This window comes from Cebus imitator, unplaced genomic scaffold, assembly GCF_001604975.1.
Source record: "Cebus imitator isolate Cc_AM_T3 unplaced genomic scaffold, Cebus_imitator-1.0 Scaffold388, whole genome shotgun sequence".
Taxonomy (NCBI): Eukaryota; Metazoa; Chordata; class Mammalia; order Primates; family Cebidae; genus Cebus; species Cebus imitator.
In genome coordinates, this window is record NW_016107703.1 from 271,263 (window position 1) to 278,787 (window position 7,525).

Here is a 7,525-nt window from a genome sequence, read left to right on the forward strand (position 1 = left end):
TTCTGGATCCATTTAAAATCTATACTGCCATATGCTGTAGATAACTGTGGACCCAACTTTTCCTTTTTCTAAATAATTATTAAGGTGTCCCAATATAATTTATTAAAAAGTCCATGCTCACAATGCTGTATTAAGCCCATTTTAGTGGTGAAGAAACTAAGACTCAGAGAAGTGAAATGAAGAGACACCCCCCGGATCCCCCACCCCTTACCCCACTCCTGCAAAAGTGTGCCTAGTGGGAGCTGCCTTCTCAATTTCTGCCTGATTCTACCCTCTCATTCCTGTTTTCAAGGAGCTGATGAGAATAGAGAGTGGCTGGGTGTGGTGGCTCACACCTGCAATCCCGGCACTTTGGGAGGCAGAGGCAGGTGGATCACGAGCCCAGAAGTTCGAGACCAGCCTGGCCAACATGGTGAAACCCCATCTCTACTAAAAATACAGAAAACTTGCAGGGCATGGTGGTGCGTACACATGGTCCCATGATGGCACCCTTGCCCTCCAGCCTGGGCGACAGAGTGAGATTCTCTAAAAAAAAAAACAATTTCTTAAAAGAAATCATTAAAGTACTTAAAGAAAACACTTTTGTGTGTTTGTTTGTTTGTTTGTTTGTTTTGTAACAGGATATCATTCTGCCACCCAAGCTGAAGTGTCATGGTGCAATCCTGACTCACTGCAGCCCTGACCTCCTGGGCTCAAGCGATTCTCCTGCCTCAGCCTCCCAAGTAGCTAGGACTACAGGCATGCACCACCGTACCCGGCTAATTTTTATATTATTATTGTTATTACTGAGACGGAGTCTCACTCTGTCACCCAGGCTGGAGTGCACTGGGGCAATCTCAGCTCACTGCAACCTCCGCCTCCCGGATTCAAGCAGTTGTCTGCCTCAGCCTCCCGAGTAGCTGGGATTACAGGTGTGCGCCACCACGCCCAGCTAATTTTTTTGTATTTTTAGTAGAGACAGAGTTTCATCATGTTGGCCAGGCTGGTCTCAAACTCCTGACCTTGTGATCCACCCCCTCGGCCTCCCAAAGTGCTGGGATTACAGGTGTGAGCCACCTCGCCCAACCAATTTTTATATTTTTAAATAGAGACAGGGTCTCACTATGTTGCCCAGGCTGTTCTTGGACTGTTGGGCTCAAGGGATCCATCTGCCTCAGCCTCCCAAAGAGCTGAGATTACAGGCATATACCACTGTGCTCAGCCTTGAAGAAAATGTGTAACTTTCTTTATAACTTAGAGTGGGAAAAGGTTCCTCTAATCTTGATTAAAAATCTAAATACCATAAAACAAATTCAAGGCAAAAACTCCTCGCAAGCGGCCGGGCACGGTGGCTCACCCAAAATCCCACCACTTTGGGAGGCCGAGGTGGATGGATCAGAAGGTCAAGAGATCGAGATCATCCTGGTCAACATGGTGAAACCCGTCGCTACTAAAAATACAAAAATTAGCTGGGCATGGTGGCGCACGCCTGTAGTCCCAGCTACTTGGGAGGCTGAGGCAGGAGAATTGCTTGAGCCCAGGAGGTAGAGGTTGCGGTGAGCCGAGATTGCACCACTGCACTGCACTCCAGCCTGGGTAACAAGAGCGAAACTCTGTCTCAAAAAAAAAAAAAAAAAAAAAAAATCCTCGCAAGCAACGTCGCAACACAAAGCACACACTAGGAAAAATACTCACAACCCAGATCTACCAGGGGCAGGGCTCCTAAACATGTGTGAAAGAAAACAACCAATGAAAGAAGGCAAAACACATGAATGAATAGATCATCTACAGAAAAAGAAATCCACAGAACAAACACATGAGAAGGTATTTATCATCAGAGAATGACACTGCAGTTCTGCTTCTCATCCACGGGAATCACCAGATCAGACCACGTGCCTCAGTGGCACAGCTCAGGGAAGGTGCCCTCAGACACACTGCTGGTGGCAGTGCAAGGCAGCGGAGCCCCAGGGCAGCAGTCTGGCCACACTGTCCATGGGACCATGGCCCACAATTTGTGCCAGAACCCAGAAAGCTGACTACTTCATTCTCCTTCTCCTCCTCCTCCTTCTTCCTCTTCCTTCTCTTCCTCTTTTTCTTCTTTCTCCTCCTCCTTCTCCTTCTTCTTCTCCTCCTCCTCTTTATTCCTCTTGTTTTTCTTCTTCCTCCTCTTCCTCCTCTTTCTCCCCTTCCTCCCCCTCTTCATTCTTCTTCCTGTTCCTCTTCCTCCTCTTTTTCTTCTCTCCCCTCCTCCTCCTCCTCCTCCGTCTCCTCCTTCTTCTTCTCCTTCTTCTTGTTGTTCTTCTTCCTCCTCTTCCCCCCTTCCTCCTCTTTTTCTTCTTTCTCCTCCTCCTCCTTATTCTCCTTTTTTCTTTCTCCTCCTCCTTCTTCTCCTCCTCCTCCTTCTCCCCCCTCCTCTTTCTTCTCCATCTTCTTGTTCTTCCTCTTCTCCCTCTTCTTCTTTCCTTCTTTCTCCTTCTTCTTCTCCTCCTCCTTCTTTCTTCTTCTCCATCTTCAATTTCCTTTTTCTTCTTTCTCCTCCCCTTCTTCTCCTTCTCCTCCTCTCCCCCTCATCCTCCCCCTCTTCCTTCTCCTTTTCCTTTAACTCCTCTTTCCCCTCCCCCTTCCCCTTTCTCCCTCCTCCTCCTTCTTCTCCTCCTCCTCCCCTCCCCCTTATCCTGCCCCCATCCCCTCCTCTTTTTCCTTTAATTCCTCCTCCCCCTCCCCTTCCGCTTCCCCCCCCCCTTCTTCTTCTTCTTCCTCTTCTTCTCTTCTGCTCAGACTGGAGTACAGTGGTGCAATCCTAGCTCACTGCAGTCTTGAACCTCCAGGCTCAAGTGATCCTCTCACCACCACATCCAGCTAATTTTCATATTTTTTTTTTATAGAGACGGGGTCTTGCTCTTTTGCCCAGACTGGTCTTGAACTTCTGGGCTCAAACAGTCCTCCCACCTTGGCCTCCCAAAGTGCTGGGATTACAGGTGTGAGCTACAGCACTCAGAAATCCCATTTCTAAAATCTGTGCCATGGATCCACTTGTTCACTTGTGAAAGGGACATGTGCAAGGATCACCATGGTGACATCGACGGTCATTGTGGCCCACTGAAAACAGCCAACTTGCCATCGTTGAGGGACTAGCTGAGTCACTTAGCACAGCCACATGGTGGAGTGCTATGCAGCCATGAAAAAGAAAGAAGACCTCTGCATGCTGAGTCGGAAGGAATTCTGGGGTACACTGTGAATGAAAAAACAAAATGCAGAACCAGTGTATAATATACTACCTTGTGTGGTTGGGAGACCCCACAATGCCCAGCAAGGGTCTGGAGCCTCAGCCTGTTCCCATATGAATACAGAACTAGAAAAGAATTAGAGATATAGTTACATAGTTATTCCTATACATAATCATGAATAATCATATACAGATATTGATCGACTTACCACCTATGAAACTTACGACCATTCGACTTTACAACCACTATCGTTAGCCACGACTGTTCCGCATCTGGCAGCGCAAACGTCGCCCAGCTGGGCGTACGACAGTGCGGACCAGCTTCCGGCAGCACTACCATCTCCGCGTGCACCATTTCAACTGTACATATAGCCTACTCAACTTATGACCAAATCGTGTTACGACTGGTCCACGGTCCCAACCGTGGTCGTAAGTTGAGCACTAGCTGTAGTTATTCATATGTAATTACAGGAATACATATATTCTGTATAATCTTTTACTAATGATTATCTGGTTATGAAGCATGGAACTGAGGTGACAATGTGAACAAAGTGACCCTAAGGCAAGATGCTCTAAGCCCTCTGTCACACCCACATAAGGGCTGCTGGAGGGTGCCTCGGCTGACTGGGAAAGCACCTGACAAACGTTTAGGCAGCTAGGGAAGGAGACATCCAAGACGTCTGAGCCATCTCCTTCCTTGGGGGAGTGAGGAGAAAACTCCGCTCCTCCAAGCTCTTGTGGTAAGGCCTGACAGTTGTCAGGGAGATCCTCAGACATCGGAGCTTAACTGTCTTTATGTGATGCTGCGCTTCAGTGGTCACCTTCCATGTCACTTTCATGTTCCGCTTCTGCACCTGGTCTCTCCTTTTCTTAAAAGATAAAATCAGTAACATAGATCTTAATGTCATTGTTCTTTCTTGACAAATGTGAAAAAGTGCTGATGCAAAAGTGCTCCTCACTTCAGCTACTTGAAAGACCTGGGCCCCTATCTCCAAGACACACACATGAGTTACCTGACTCTATCACTGACCACCAATACCTCACCCTACCTTCCCTGCCCCCTGCTTTGTACTCAATAAAAGTCAGAATGTCCAGGCACTTGGGGCCACTGCCGGACTTCGAGCTTTGGTTGGCAGTGGACCCCTGGGCCCAAGCTCTGTCTTCTCCTTCTCAGTGTCTTGTGTCTTTTATTTCCACAGTTTCTTGTCTCTGCACCAGTAGAGAGGGACTCATGGGACCCTGTAGGGCTGGACCCTACAACCTTGAGTGCAAGGAAGGGCAGGAGAGAAAAACGTAGAATCATGTTTACACCGCTACAAGGAAGACTGGAAGGATAAACCAGAAGCTAATAGAGATCAGATATGGTGGCTCATGCCTGTAATCCCAGCACTTTGGGAGGCCAAGGCAGGAGGATTGCTTGAGGCTAGGAGTTCAAGACCAGACTAGGCAACATGGCAAGACCCCATATCTACCAAAAATTGTAAAATTAGTTAGGCATAGTGGCATGTGCTAGTAGTCCTAGCTGCTTGGGAGGCTGAGGTGTGAGAATTGCCTGAGCCTAGAGTTCAAGACCAGCCTGGGCAACAGAGCAAGACTCCTCCCTACAAAATATGAAATAGCTAGGCACGGTGGCTCACATCTGTAATCCCAGCACTTTGGGAGGCTGAGGCAGGCAGATCACTTGATCTCAGGGGTTCAAGACCAGCCTGGCCAACATGGTGAAACCCCGTCTACTAAAAATATAAAAAATTATCCAGCCGTGGTGGTGCCCATCTGTAATTCCAGCTACTCAGGAGGCTGAGGCAGGAGAACCGCTTGAACCCGGGAGGTGGAGGTTGCAGTGAGCAGAAATTGCACCACTGCACTCCGGCCTGGGCAATAGAGTAAGACTCCATCTCTAACAAATTAAAAAATAAAAAAAAAACTTGCCAGGTGCAATGGCTCATGCCTATAATCCCAGCACTTTGGGAGGCTGAGATGGGCAGGTCACCTGAGGTCGGGACTTCAACAGCAGCCTGACCAACATGGAGAAACCCCATCTCTACTAAAAATACAAAGTTAGCCAGGCATGGTGGCACATGCCTGTAATCCTAGCTACTTGGGAGGCTGAGGCAGGAGAATCGCTGGAACTCGGGAGGTAGAGATTGCGGTGAGCCAAGATCATGCCATTATACTCCAGCCTGGGCAACGAGAGCAAAACTCCATCTCAAAAAATAAATAAAATAAAATAAAAATTAGTGGGGTGCTATGGTGCACACCTGTAGTCCCAGCTACTCAGGAGGCTGAGGTGGGAGGATCACTCGACCCCGGGAGTTAGAGGCTGCAGTGAGCTAAGATTGTGCCATTACACTCCAGCCTGCACAACAGAGCGAGACCCTGCCTCTAAAAAAATAAAAAGAAAAGCCAGTAGAAACAGGTGCATTTGGTGGGTTGGGTGGGGCAGGGTGAGGCCAGTGTTCTCTGGAAAACTCGTTTTATGCCCTTTTGGCTGCTGTCAGGCCACGTATCTCACCTGCTCGAAACTATACAATTAAATGTAAACTGAAACAGAGGAAGGAACACAAAGTGGTTGTGTGGGTTGAGGTTCTGAGGGGCCGTGCAGACCTTTGCCCTGTGCCTTGGTGAATGTCCCTGTTATTACGGATTTATGGCAGAGGCAGTTTTGGTTATGCCCAGACTGTCCCTGTTTGCCCTGGAAAGAGCCATGTGACTGTCGGGGTGCTGGGACTAGAATATAGAGCAGAGCCTGCCCTGGGACCCCAGCGGTGCAGAGAGATGTGGCAAGACCCATATCTATAAAATATTTAAAAATTAGCCAGGCATAGTGGCATGCACTTGTAGTCCTAGCTGCTTGGGAGGCTGAGGTCTCATCACTCGCAGGGAGATGAGTCTAATCGTACCACGAGCCTGGGGTGCCCTGGGAGGGGTGGGGTCTCTCCTACCCCCACTTCTACCTGAGATTCCTGAGAGCTGGAAGCATGGAGGGTAACTAGAGGGACTCAGGTGGTCCCAGCTGAAGTTGAAGAATGGGAGGGACACAGAGGCCACCAGGATCAATTCTGCCTTCGGGAGGAGACAGGCAGGAGCCCTGGGCGTGAAGGGCGGGAGGTGGGCCCCAGCAGTTCTACCTTCAGCATCCCCGCAGACTCTCCCCCCGGGACTCAGACCCCAGAAAAGCAGGGACTGGAGCTTGGAACAGGCTGGGCTTCAGGGTTCCCTGCCACATCCCACCCTCAGCTCGGGAAATCCAGTGTGCTCCCTGGGAACTGAAGGGAGCCCAGTGTCTGCACCCGATGCCTCAGGAAGGGGCAGCCCCTGCAGGCGGGTGCTTGCTGACTGCCACAGGCGTGGTGCACGCTCCTCTGCATGACTGCAGGGCTCAGTGGGGCCCGTCAGTGTCCAGCACTCCCTGTCCACTGTGAGGGGGAGAGAAAATGTGACCTGCTCAAAGCTCAGAGACTCTCTCTGCAGAGGCAGGGCGGCACCTCGGCCTGGCACACCTGGGCACTCAGGGCCATCCTGAGTGCGGCTGGGTCAGTGCTGTGCCCTTGGGAGGTTCCACCTGAGCGAAGGCACTCCCAGGAGTGTGGGGGCTCCAGCTGGGTCCCAGCAGTCAGACTCCTCCCAGGAAGCAGCCATGGGCCGGGGCTCTCGGGATGGCTGGGGACCTCTGCCTGTGAGGGGAGCAGAGGGAAGAGGGGTCCTCATGCATGTCAAATCTGGGAGAGGTGCAAAGGGCCCCAGAGAGGGAAGAGGCGGGATCTGACTTCCCAGTTCTTCTCCACGTGCCCAGCTGCAAGGCCTGGGGGCATGGCAGCCACCCCTGAGCCTCCTCCTCATCCCTAAAATAGGAACAGGATCCACTTGAGGGCCAGACACGGGGAGGTTCTTTGTAAACTGCAAGTGTTCTCAAATGAAAAGACTGGCCGGGTGCAGTGGCTCACACCCAGCACTGTGGGAGGCCAAGGCGGGCGCATCACCTGAGGTCAGGAGTTCAAGGCCAGCCTGGTCAACGTGGCGAAACCCCATCTCTACTAAAAATACAAAAGTTAGCTGGATGTGGTGGTGCACGTCTGAAATCCCAGCTACTCAGGAGACAGGTGGAAGGATCACAGGAGCACATGAAGTCAAGGCTGCAGTGAGCTGTGATGGTGCCATTGCACTCCAGCCTCGTCGACAAAATGAGGCCCTGTCTCCAAAAAAAAACAAAAAAACAAAACCGTTGTCTCACGCCTGTAATCCCAGCACTTTGGGAGGCCGAGGCGGGTGGATCACGAGGTCAAGAGATCGAGACCATCCTGGTCAACACGGTGAAACCCC